At 44.8% G+C, this 12,500-nt stretch overlaps 1 long non-coding RNA gene across 1 annotated transcript; it reads left to right on the top strand.

The window, feature by feature from the left end:
• The first annotated feature begins 706 nt into the window (after nucleotides 1-706).
• Nucleotides 707-6,796, top strand: LOC129383284 (uncharacterized). The gene is made up of 3 exons (XR_008611158.1): nucleotides 707-1,008; nucleotides 1,788-1,962; nucleotides 6,699-6,796. It is a non-coding gene; the product is annotated as an uncharacterized lncRNA (long non-coding RNA).
• The last annotated feature ends 5,704 nt before the right edge of the window (nucleotides 6,797-12,500 follow it).

Genomic DNA, 12,500 nt, shown 5'->3' on the forward strand with positions numbered 1-12,500 from the left:
GTGAAAGTGGATGAAAAAACAATTGGCTTCAAGTTGGATGCGAACCGATGTCTTCGCATTACGCGTGCGAGGCTCTTGCCAATTGAATTATCACGGCGCCATTTCACGGCGAAGCTGCCTATGGCTATGATGCCGGGATTTCTTTGAGCCGTAACGTCGACAGAGAGTTATCTTCCTCAATGGCTCATACCGCAGATGCAATGATTCATACCCCCGTAGTGCACAGGCCACGAGTACTCGTAAAAATCGAGCGAACAGTGCATACGTGCTTTGGAATTGCGCATAAAACATACAGCAAATGTTTCAATAAAGAACAAACTAAAAACAAGTAATTGATAATCCCCGTATCCTTAAACGCGCCTTCACTCAACGCTTCTCCTCGACTCAGCCAAGTCAAGGCGACGGGGCTTCCTTCACTCAAGGTGCCGTTGCGTTTCATGAACACTACTCCACCTTTACTCCGCCAAGGAACGCCTTGAAAATGCGCCCTTGACTCGAGTGAAGTGCACCGACCGAGAAAAGCGTCTGATATCGAGACTATTCCTAAATATGCTTATCGAAAGTACAATTGTTTAAGATAAATATGTGTTTCCGCTAATTCGTCTTCCTAATCAAACGACTAGATTGCGCAATTCACAACTTTAGCTCAGCAACGCTGTCACTGTGGGCATTCGACTGATAGATCAAGCGGGAGCTATGTTTCAGGTCTGGCAACAATCGCACCCCAACAGCTGAGAGCATGTCGCACGGCTGAAAACCAGGAAAATTTGCGCCGTTATTTGTCCCCTGTTCTTTGTTTCCTAGTGCTTTATTGGTGGTTCACGTTTCCGGTGGTTAATCGCGGTTATTATGGGTGATTTTGTCCATGTGTATATATTGACCGAGTCGAATTGACTTCGAAGGAGGCCACAGATGGAATGGCCGACGGGCAGTTTTGTTTACCTTCAAGATTCAAGATTGATTGGGGCTGAAATTTTTCTGAAAGCAACAACAGGACAGGAAATACGGGTGAGTGAACAATATTTGCATCGAAGCACATTATGTTGATGCGGTTTTCGCGAGGTTGCTGCGGCGCTGTCGAGAAAACGTTTCCAATGTGCTCAAGCATGACTGTTGCTCATGTTACGGGCATTAGGAACTGAAGCATATGTTAAGCAGCATAACCTTGCGCAAAACATTTTCTTTTTTTGCTAATCGGCACCTTTGGAAGATTCGACACAGAAGTCTGTTATTAGTTCCGCTTTTTTAAACAAAACTTCAGAATGTACCTATCAGCGCCTATGTCCAACGATCCTTCCAGTATCGAGTATGAAATCTTTCAGTATTGAGGAGAAGTCGTTATAGTATACATGTGGCAGAAGGCATATGGTTTTGTGCGTAGCACCGACAGGTTGAAGAAAAGCGTTTTTGAGTCCTGTACTTTGTTTTAGAAGCCGTGGTGGTTAGTCGGTTTGTTGAAATTGTAGCACACGTGGTCAATGAACCAGCACTGGTGCTTACATTTCCACTGCTTCCTGCCTTCACATATACGGTACGCAATGTTTTAAACATTTGAAAATTCACTTTTCAGTAGTTCTCCAGCAGCATTAGTGTTTTTACGCCTTACCATTCGCAATGTGTTATGTGGTAGCATCTGATGCACGTTCTATAAACTGTACTTTAGGTTCACGCTTTGGTCACATTTCTTTATTTGTGTTATGTATTTTCATTTCCGTTGCTTAGGCACACTAGTTTTACTTAGCGCGCGAACGCCCAGTGTACATACAATTTTTGACATTCTGGTGCAGGATGTGGGCTTTGGAAGGACCAGTTGCTGAAAAAAATCAATGTCTGTGCTGCAAAGCAAGGCTTGCGGCAGACTTGAAAGCATCGATAGATACGGTGCCTGCCCTGTTGGAATTGCACCAGCCTGCTTCCCTGAAAAAACCTAGGTGCACAAGAATTACTTGACTAACCTGCCCGGTAAGTAGTCTGTGCTAATCTTCATCAAGATTGTAATAATAATTATGTTACGTCTGCCTCATTGACAAAATGGCGAAATGGACACTCCGTTATTTCGAACCACAAACATGAAACACCTATACCATAATAAAATGAAATGCATATTTTATTCCTGTTCAGCTGTAATGTAAACTTGTTTTGGAGACCGTATATTCATAATTATGATGCGCGAAGTCATCAGGGGCCCATGATTGGTAGCGATTGCGATGTGAGCTTATTGCTGCCCACAATTTGTGATGCTGTTGTTTCGTAGCATTTGTAGCCATCATTTTAGTATGATGTAGCTGCTTTAGCATGAGCTAGTGCACATTAGGAAATATTCCATAATTTTATGCTTAATCGCAGCTTGTCTGAAGTAACGGTAGTGACGCACTTCATACTGTATTTTTGACGATCGTCATTGTGACAGTCTGCATCATCATTTGGCCTAATTAGGGATTCTGCAAGACGGCCTGCCACGCTGCGTTTTGTCCTTCGATCAACTGGTGAAGTTCTGCAAGCCCCATGGAAGCCAGCTGTCATCCCTATCCAATGGAAGAAATTCATTGTTTCGACCCTCCTAATTCATCTTAAGCTGAAGCCAGAACCAGAGCAGAAACAGCATATATTCTGCATGGGTTTACCATTACACGCCGTCAGGTGCCAACACCTGACAGACTACTGTCTAGAATACAGGGGAACTTTTATCCCAGAATATATTTGTAAGCAATACTACTGCTTCTATTTGCAAGTTCAGGGTACACGCTGTATTTGCCTACTATTAAACTACAAAAACACGAACATAATCTTAAGTTGTTTTAGAAAAGTGATGGCACTTGGATTGACAATAAATTATTAAGGGGTACACACTATTTTAATACATATGGCTTAAGAAAACCACCAGGATAAAAAATGCAATCACTTCAGCTACAACGTGTCTATGAAGGCAAATGCATGCAGTCATACTGTTTTACATAGTCATACTGAGCCGATAGGATGTCAGATGCGGTAGGATGGACATCTTAGCCAGAATACTGCGACAAGTATTGCAGTGCAGCTGGACACATTAACTGGAGCTCTTCACTCGCACACAAAAGCAAGCGCATCACACACAGCACCCTTCGAAGGGCAGTTGCTCTGCGTGCTAGTGTTGGTAGCCTGGTTCCTGCATAAGACAAGGGGTTCGTGATAAATATACAATGATGTTAAGGCGCATTGAAATAAGCTTAGGTACTGTATTTGTTTTCTTTAGTTTACTTTTCTTACTAATTAAGTTCGTTTAATAATTTTATGTTCTAGAGCGCGATTCTTTAAGCTCATAGATACTCTTTTAATTTATATTTGCAAAGACACATTGTTCAGCTGGTTTTATCGCTTGCGCAACCAGACCGAGATACGGCGATCTAACGCTTACATAATGAACCCTCTAGAGAGCTGGATTGTTCGCAACAAAGATATGCGAGATATATCTGCTACCACTTGCTAGCAATGCTAGCACTGCATTGCTACAGCTTTTTTTGTCACAATAAAAGATAATGTGATGTGCAAAAAGTACAATCTGTTGTAATGTTATTGTGCTTTTTACTCAAATAAAACATTCCATTCCCTTTTGTATACATGCAGGCAGGCACGTACCCAGGGGGGGGGCCCGGGGGTGCCCGGGCCCCCCCCCCCCCCCCCCGAAATCAAGTGGCATACCCCCCCCCCCCCCCTTCCCACCCACGCCTCCACTCCTCACACATTCCCTAAAGCGCCGCCAGATCAATGTTGAGACTTGCAAGCTGTTCATCGGTCAGCATTATGCTGCCTTTTTCACTCCTTTTAGATGGCGGTAGTTATCGGCATCTCTTGTAATGTGAAGGACAGTTTTCTCATAGATTCCGCACCCACGCGATTAACTCGACATGCGTTCAGTTGCCACCATCTATTCAACCGTCATGCGCATAGCTGTTGCTTTTGTTAGTTCAACCTTCTTTGTTTAGGCTGATCCTGGGACCAGGAGAGGGATGCGGCTGTTACTCAGCTGGTCTGTACTCTCATGGAACGAGTTGCGGCCGGAGAAAACGCCAATTGCGTTTAACTTGTCCCTTTACTTCATTATTTCCTTGAGTTACGGCTCGCCGCGACGCTGGCAGATGCCCGGAACCATATACACGTGATATGGGTTAGATAAGGTGGGAAATAAAATAATGTGAAAGAGCGTCGATCATGAAACCCTGCAATAACCCTTAAACCCATAAGCATGATGACTGTCGCCCGTTACCTCGTCTTGTATTTGTAATTGTATAGCACTTTTCGTGCAAATTTGGCAACTGGAAACAAAAATCGCAAGGAGTTGAGAAATTAAGCGATCTACTAAGGGAGAGAGCCAAGGCAACAACCAAACTGCAAGCAAAAGCGAATAATAAAGAAGTTAACCGTTGTTTATGAGAATATTTATGGATCAACATCTTTTTATTTAAAAAGGAAGTAGAGAAAACGCCGCCGGAAGTGGAGAACAATTACTTGTTTTGAATGACGCTTCTACAGTTATTGGTCGAACCGCCTCACGTAGCCACTTCTCTGCTGTGCTTATGTGGGTGTTTTTCTAACCTTTCGCGGTGAGCGCAGTACGCCTAAAATCGCAGAGTCCTGCGCTCTACGCGGTTGTATGGGACTGGCGGCCGCACAGCGTTACGCAATTCGCGGAACTATCAAAACTGATCAACAAGGCGAAAATATCTGATATTCGAAACTATAACATGAGAAAGACTGAAGAAGCCGTAAAAAATTAACGCAGCCTGAAATCAGTAAAAAAGAACCCTGGCATAGGACAAACCATGATGTATGCACTAAAAGATAAGAAGGATAATATCATCAGCAATCTCGAAGATATAGTAAAAGCAGCGGAAAAATTCTAAGCTGACCTGTATACAGTACCCAGAGGAGTCACGATACCTCACTTAGAAACAGTAATGAACAGGATACAGAAACTCTCCTATAACTAGCGATGGGGTCAGAAGGGCCCTGCAAGACATGAAACGATGAAGAGCGGGAGGTGAAGGTGGAATAACAGTCGATTTAATCAAAGATGGAGGAGACATAATGCATGAAAAACTGGCGGCTTTTTATACGAAGTGTCTATCGACTGCAGGGGTCCCAGAAAACTGGAAGAATGCAGACATTATACTAATCCACCAAAAAGGAGACGTTAAAGAATTGAAAAATTATGGGACCATTAGCTTGCTCCCAGTATAATATAAAATATTTATTGAAATCTCCAATAGAATAAGGGCAATACTGGATTTTGTCAACCAAGGGAACAGCCTGGCTTCAGGAAGAGATACTTTACAATGGATCACATCCATGTCATCAATCAGGTTATCGCGAAATCTGCAAAGTACAATAAGCCGCTCTATGTGGCTTATATAGATTACGAAAAGGCATTTGATTCAGTAGAGATACCAGCAATCGTAGAGGCACTACATAATCAAGGGGTACAGAACGCTTACGTAAAAAGCTTGGAAAATATTGCTACATGCGTGTGGTATTTGTTTCAATGAGGCGCGTAGGCGCCATCACTGCATAAAAAAGGAGGAAGAACGAACTGGGCTCGCGCTGTGAATCTAACCGCTCAGCGCTGCAACCGTTGTTGTAAATATAATCTGTAAATAGTTTCTCGTCTTACTGACTCGTCCTTCGCGTAAGAATATCTACAGAGGTTCTACAGCTGCCTTAATTCTACACAAGAAAAGCAGGGAGATACCTATAGAGAAAGGGGTCAGACAGGGAGACACAATTTCTCCAAAGCTATTCACTGCGTGCTTAGAAGAATTCAAGCTATTAAACTGGGAAGGCTTAGGAGTAAAGATCGACGGCAAATATCTCAGCAACCTTCAGTTTGCCGATGACATTGTTCTATTCAACAACAATGCAGACGACTTACAACAAATGATTGGAGACCTTAACAGAGAGAGTGTAAGAGTGGGGTTGAATATTAATATGCAGAAGATGAAGATAATGATAAATAGCCGGGCATAGGAACAAGAGATCAGGATCGCCAGTCGACCACTAGACTGTGAAGGAGTACGTTTACCTAGGTCAATTAATCACAGGGAACCCTGATCATGAGAAGGAAATTCACAGAAGAATAAAAATAGGTTGGATCGCATACGGCAGACATTGCCAGCTCCTGACTGGAAGCTTATCATTATTATTGAAAAGTAAGGTGTGCAATCAGTGCATTTTGCCAGTGCTGACATATGGGGCAGAGACTTGAGAGCAAGTTAAGGACCGCGCAAAGAGCGATCGAACGAAGATTGCAAGGCATAACGTTAAGAGAGAAAGAGAGCGCTTTTGGATCAGAGAGCGAACGGGTATAGACAATATTCTAATTGACATCAAGAGGAAAAAATGCAGCTGGGCAGGTCATGTAATGCGCCGGTTAGATAACCGTTGGACCATTAGGGTTACAGAATGGGTACCAAGAGAAGGGAAACGCAATCGAGGATGACAAAACATTAGGTGGAGTGATGAAATATGGAAATTCGCGGGCGCTAGTTGGAATCGGTTGGCGCAGGACAGGGGTAATTGGAGATCGCAGAGAGAGGCCTTCGCCCTGCAGTGGACATAAAATATGATGATGATGATGATGATGATGATGATGATGATGATGATGATGATGAAGGTGGTGGGCCCCCCCCCCGAAAAAAAAATCCTGGGTACGTGCCTGCATGCAGGTATAATTCTGGAGGCCGTTTGATAACTGGCCACTTCCTCGTTGGGCTCGGATGTTCGCAGGCATGATAAGCTAATTAAACTGAATATTTTTAAGAAAGTCTCACGTAATTATTGGTTACGACGTTGAATTTCACCAACTGCACATGGTCCACGCAAAATTACAGTACATCATTTTGTTTTCCCTAGCGCAACTAGCGGCATAGAATTAAAGAAAATTGAAAAAATTGGCTGAAGGCTTAGCTTGGTTAAGCCTGGAAGATTGCGAAAGCAATACCCTTGGCTGCACCTTGGTTCGGCTGATGGTGTGGACATGGTTGCCCTTTGTTAAACTTATGGCTATACATCATCCGACATAGCGCAAGGCAGCGCGCCGACCACTGCGTGGAGCCGAGCTGTAGCCCCATTTATCCTCCTCGCGTGACGTCACACCAGCGAGCGCCCTCTCTCGGTAGCGCCGCAGCAGCGGCGCGCGAGGCATCGCCTCCACCATCGATGCCGCGAGCTGGGGCCCCGCCTCTCAGTCTGGCGTGACGTCACACGGTCACGTGACGCGCAGCTGTGTAAGGAGGCACCACGACCACTGATGGGACGAAAGTGCGAGCAGTATTGCTTTCGCAATAAAAAAAAATTAAGTGAACACACCTGCTCCTTTATAGAGATGATCCCCTTGCTGCTGTGTGCGTCGCCGTCCTTGGATTAGAGTAGTAAGTGATGATCTACCCTAGTGCAAACCGCACGAACGCGGGTGATTGCCGGCGCTTGCACAAGCAAACAAGCAATACACGCACACATGCAATATGCGCACTAATTGCAGGAATGTTCGTGGTTGTTTTCTTTTCATAGGTTTGAGGTCCGCCGCAGTTATTTATCGCACCGTGCTTTAACTGATGTGGCGTTGTACGATCAGCCGCGAGAAACCCGTAAATGTTCTGGCGGCAATAGTAGTTTTGGAGCACTGACGCGAAGAATACCTGTATGCCGGTCAACAAATGGCTCATGCCAGGAGTAATACGACAGTCACTGCACTAGCTAGCAGTCTTCTTGTCAGGACGGTCGATCTGTCTCGGCGCCCCAGTGGAATAATTCCGTTGCCGAAGCGCTCCAGATGATTGCACCGGTCTCAAAGCGAAGCCTTTGAAAATGCTGAGCATTGTTAACCAAAGAAAAGCTACGGGGACAACTGGCGCCCATTTGACGAAGCGAACGACAGATCACAAGACCGCTACGTTTACGCACTAACTTCACTCAAGGAGCGATCCAAGGTAGCTGTGAGACTACCTTGACCTTCTCGAGTAAAACGCTCGAGCTTTCCTTCACTCAAGGCGCGTTTCGAGTGGAGGGCGATTTGTGAAACGAAAAACTGCACTCAAGGAGCATTTCCAGTGGAGGGTAGACTCGAGGTGGCGTTTGTGAATACGGGGGTAAGACGCTCATGCGCCTACATGCAATGCGAAGCACGTAGCCCACCTCGCATAGTTTCCCGGCAAATATTACTACTGCGAAAGCTGTCGCCGCCATGGCTGTTTGACAGCAGCATACAAAGCAGAGATTGAAGTAACTACACTTTCGTACGCGAAAAACAAAGAATATGCCTAGCAACTGACCTGTGTTGGGACAGTGCTATGGGAAGGCCACGTATACTTAGAACTGCTGAAGAGCTGCGTACAAAGGAGGCGCGGCAATTTTCTTTTCTGCCTGGTCCACCCTTTGTAGCTGCACGAAGTAGCCGCGCAAGCCAAGTCGCAGGCTGTCGAAACGTCTGAGGCTAATAATTAGGAAAAGTACACGTGGATGTCACCCCGTTGATAATTTCAACCTACGTCGCAATGGGTGCTCGTTCTAGTCGTCGTTTGCAGCTTCGCTGTCCAGCCAACTTTACAGCGTGAATTGGAGACCATTTTTTTCATTCACGCTCTGTGATGTCGATATTTTCCTACAAGAACTAACCTGGAAGTGTTCGCTAGCGCTTCATATAAATATATATATATATACATATATATATATATATATATATGTGTGTGTGTGTGTGTGTGCCACACTAACAGATTCACACACATGTACTTTTTTTTGCACATTGGTGATGCTCCAGCATCAGTAAAGAAGACATTATGCAGCTCCGACAAGGACAAGCGGAATTAATTTCGTTCCCACCTTAGTAGTATGAGGCTCGATAAATTTATTACTAATAAAAGGTCTGCTGCACATCACAATTTGCAAGCACAATTGCATATACTGCTCTACCTCATCTATAATTTGAAGATCTGGCGCCAATTGCTCATCTTCTTATTTGGAAAACTTCGCAGGTACATCGAAATTTTAACCATTGTCCCGCATTTTGCTCCGTGCAGAACATTATCTACGACGTAACTGCTTCGAATATACATAATATTTATTGTTCTGCGGTTTTTATTTCCAGTTAGTATAACTGAAATTACCTCTATTTCAGTTGGCCCAAGAGGTTGAACGGTTGGGATTTTCTCCGGATCAACAATCCATCCCGAATTGCAAGGCTCAATAGACGCTGTCGAACGCAGACTCATGAAATCCACAGGCATAAAAATAAAATGTTACATACCAGCACTGAAACCAGTTATTATTGCTCTTTTGCGAAGCCTGGAGACATAGTCTCCAGCGATCACTTTCGCAGTTACAACTTTCAGTGCACGCGGAGTGGCTGGTCGAGCAGAAGTGCTGGAATCATCGACCGCGCCAGTTCTCATTGTAGAAAATATTGTCACGTATGTTTACGTCCGTTTCTGTCAAGGGGTTGAGCAGCGAGGCTACGTTACCGCTCTTTTGTTGCCGCTTGAGGGTCAACAAGTGATATTCGATTATGAATTTGTCTTGAATGTTCTTGTTTTTTTTTTTCTAATGGATACGGACTCGTCGTATCAATTTATGCGCGTGTTTGACTATTGTTTTGGTGTTTACTGTCGCGCTAAGTACGAGCACCAACGCGCAAACCCCAGGCGGCACGATGCTCCGGAAAAAGAAAAAATAAAGTGGAGAGGGCCTCGCCGTTCCAGCACTGCGAATGCCTCGAGCATTCCGTCAACTCCTCACGGGGATATCAGAGACTGGCCTTCCTAACTTATGCGTTGCTCCACATATATATATATATATATATATATATATATATATATATATGTGTGTGTGTGTGTGTGTGTGTGTGTGTGTGTGTGTGTGTGTGTGTGTGTGTGTGTGTGTGTGTGTGTGTGTGTGTGTGCGTGTGTGAATTAAAATCGTTAATAGTTACGGAACAAGGCCAGGGTAGCGCTATAAAGTTAGCACATTTTCATGAGGGCTGACGACGGCCATGCAGCTCGGCGGGCCACTATTATCGAGCATCAAAGAAAACAGATGACGAAATGTATGGTGGTGCGCGCATTGCTTGAATCACAAAATCCCTCTCCACTTATTTCCGGAGCGTTTCGCTCCGGCCACAGCTCGAGCGATTGGAGCATAAAGAAATTCAACGAGAGGTAACAATCACCGAAAGCTTGCAACAGGAAACACGACATGCCCAGTGTTCGCCCCAATCCGTTAGCTGATGCGAGCATCAAAAAAAGAAGAATGTGAAATGAACTTACGGACACATGCTTTGATTTTATTATTCTTTCCCGCTAAAAATATATACGTTTGCGTGTAAATAAACTTATACTTCGCGACTTATTTCTCTTGTGTTACCTAGCAATAAGTTAATGGCCTGTCATACATGCCTGATACAAGCGTGATTCGGCAGACACGCTACCGAAGCGAGTGAGCGAGGCCGGCTACGTATGTGAGCATTCGCCTGTTCGGTAACCCGTTAGTCGTTTTCTGGATCTACAGCCTGGTTTATTGGATTTCTGGCGTATTCTTGAGTTCCTTCTGGCACTTCAACCGGGCACCACTGCACTATTGGACTACGGCAAGGTGAGAAATTTTGTTTGACAGTCTGCGAATCACTTAAAGCAATTTATGCTTTTACGGCATAACGCAGTTAGCGAAAAGCAGCTCTGCCATGTGACGCAGTTAGTTTCGCGTGTACTGAATCTTACGGCGACAAGTTCGGGACGCTATCTCTGACCGCCCAACATTATTGTACTTTTTTTTCCTTTTAGGAGTACTTTTTAGGCATGCTTGCAACGCCCGGCCTTGTCACGCAATTAACGAAAAGCAGCTCGGCCATGTGATTCAGTTAGTTTCGCATATACTGAATCTTACCGGTACAAGTTCGTGACGCTTTCTGTGACTTCCAACTTTATTGTAATTTCGTTTCTTTTTGGAGTTCTTATGAGGCACGCTTCCAGCAGCCTGCTTCGTGATGCAATTAGTGAAAAGCAGCTCGGTCATGTGAGAGTTACTTTCGCATGTACTGAATGCTACCGGGTAAAGTTCGTGACGCTTTTTCTGGCCCTCCAACATTATGGTAGTTTCGTCCCTTTTTGCAGTACTTTTGAGGCACGCTGGCAACAGCCGGCCTTGTGACGAAAGTACCGAAAAGCAGCTCAGCCATGTGACCCAGTTAGTTTCACGTGTACTGGATCTCACGGGGACAAGTTCGCGACGCTTTCTCTGACCCTCCAAAATTACTGAAATTTCGTTCTTTCTTGGACGCATTTGAGGCACGCTTGCAACACCCGGCCTTGTGACGCAAATACTGAAAAGCAGCTCGGCCATGTGACGCAGTTAGTTTCGCGTGTACTGAATGTTGCCGGGTCAAGATCGCCACTCCTTCTCGGACCCTCCAACATTATTGTAATTTAGTTTCTTTTTAGCGTAATGTTTGTTCACTATATCACTGAAGCTGTAACTCCCTCGAAGCTGAAGTTTTATTCGCCATTTCTAATATCAATGATCAAAAGGCAGATACAGGGTACCACACATGTTATAGTCAACTTTTTGGCGCTCAGACAGGGTTGCCTGTGGTTTTTTGAACGCCAGCTGTCTGCGAGTTCCACTGCGCGTGTTTTGCGTTGCGTCGAGAGATGGCGCCACTTTGCGTGACGCCTCCATCAGGCTCTTTTACTACTTCTGGCAGGGCACTGCGCACTGTCTCCCTGACGTCTTTCGCTGCCCGTCGCGCCACCTTCAGCCCATTTTATTCTTCCAGCTGGGCAGCGTCCGTATGGACAAGTGCACGGTACGGTGCGATGCGGTGTGGTCGGGTGTGGCGGGTTGCGCGTTTGCGAACATGCACCACATCCATTTTAAGAATGTTGCTAGTATCACCTCCAACAAATGTGCTTTGACCGTTGCCATTTCATGCTCACATCTACTCTCGATTACGGTAGGGCCAGCAATTCCTTTATTTTAATTTTGAGTTCTCCAAAAGTACTCGAAATATTTCACCGTCCAGACAGGGAACAATGAAGCATTCAAGAAATCGGGCAAGTTATAAAACTACAATACTGCACAACAATGCATAAAAGCAATTCCACTGGGCACTGCCACATGTTTTGCCGGAACATATATGGGGTAAGATTAGGACAGAAAAGGACGAAATTTGTAGCGATTGTTACGGAGTATCAAAGTCAAAATTTAAGGCCGCTGTTTGGAAATCAGGACTCTTCGCTTACTACGACAAAGAAGCTCGTGAGTCAATTGTAGTGCACAAGTTCAGCGCACTTTCGAGAAGAATTAATGAAAGCGAAGGCAAGCTGACGTGCATGCACAAGAAGCGTGAGACGTTTACATGATTGCCGACATGTTCTGTGCGCCAGTGAATGTTTCTTCCTGACTGTTTTGTGCATTTACTAACGATTACATATAGTACATATGATGTAGCCTGTTGCTGACGCTGTATATATATTGTCACG

Source organism: Dermacentor andersoni, chromosome 8 (assembly GCF_023375885.2).
Source record: "Dermacentor andersoni chromosome 8, qqDerAnde1_hic_scaffold, whole genome shotgun sequence".
NCBI classification, from domain to species: domain Eukaryota; kingdom Metazoa; phylum Arthropoda; class Arachnida; order Ixodida; family Ixodidae; genus Dermacentor; species Dermacentor andersoni.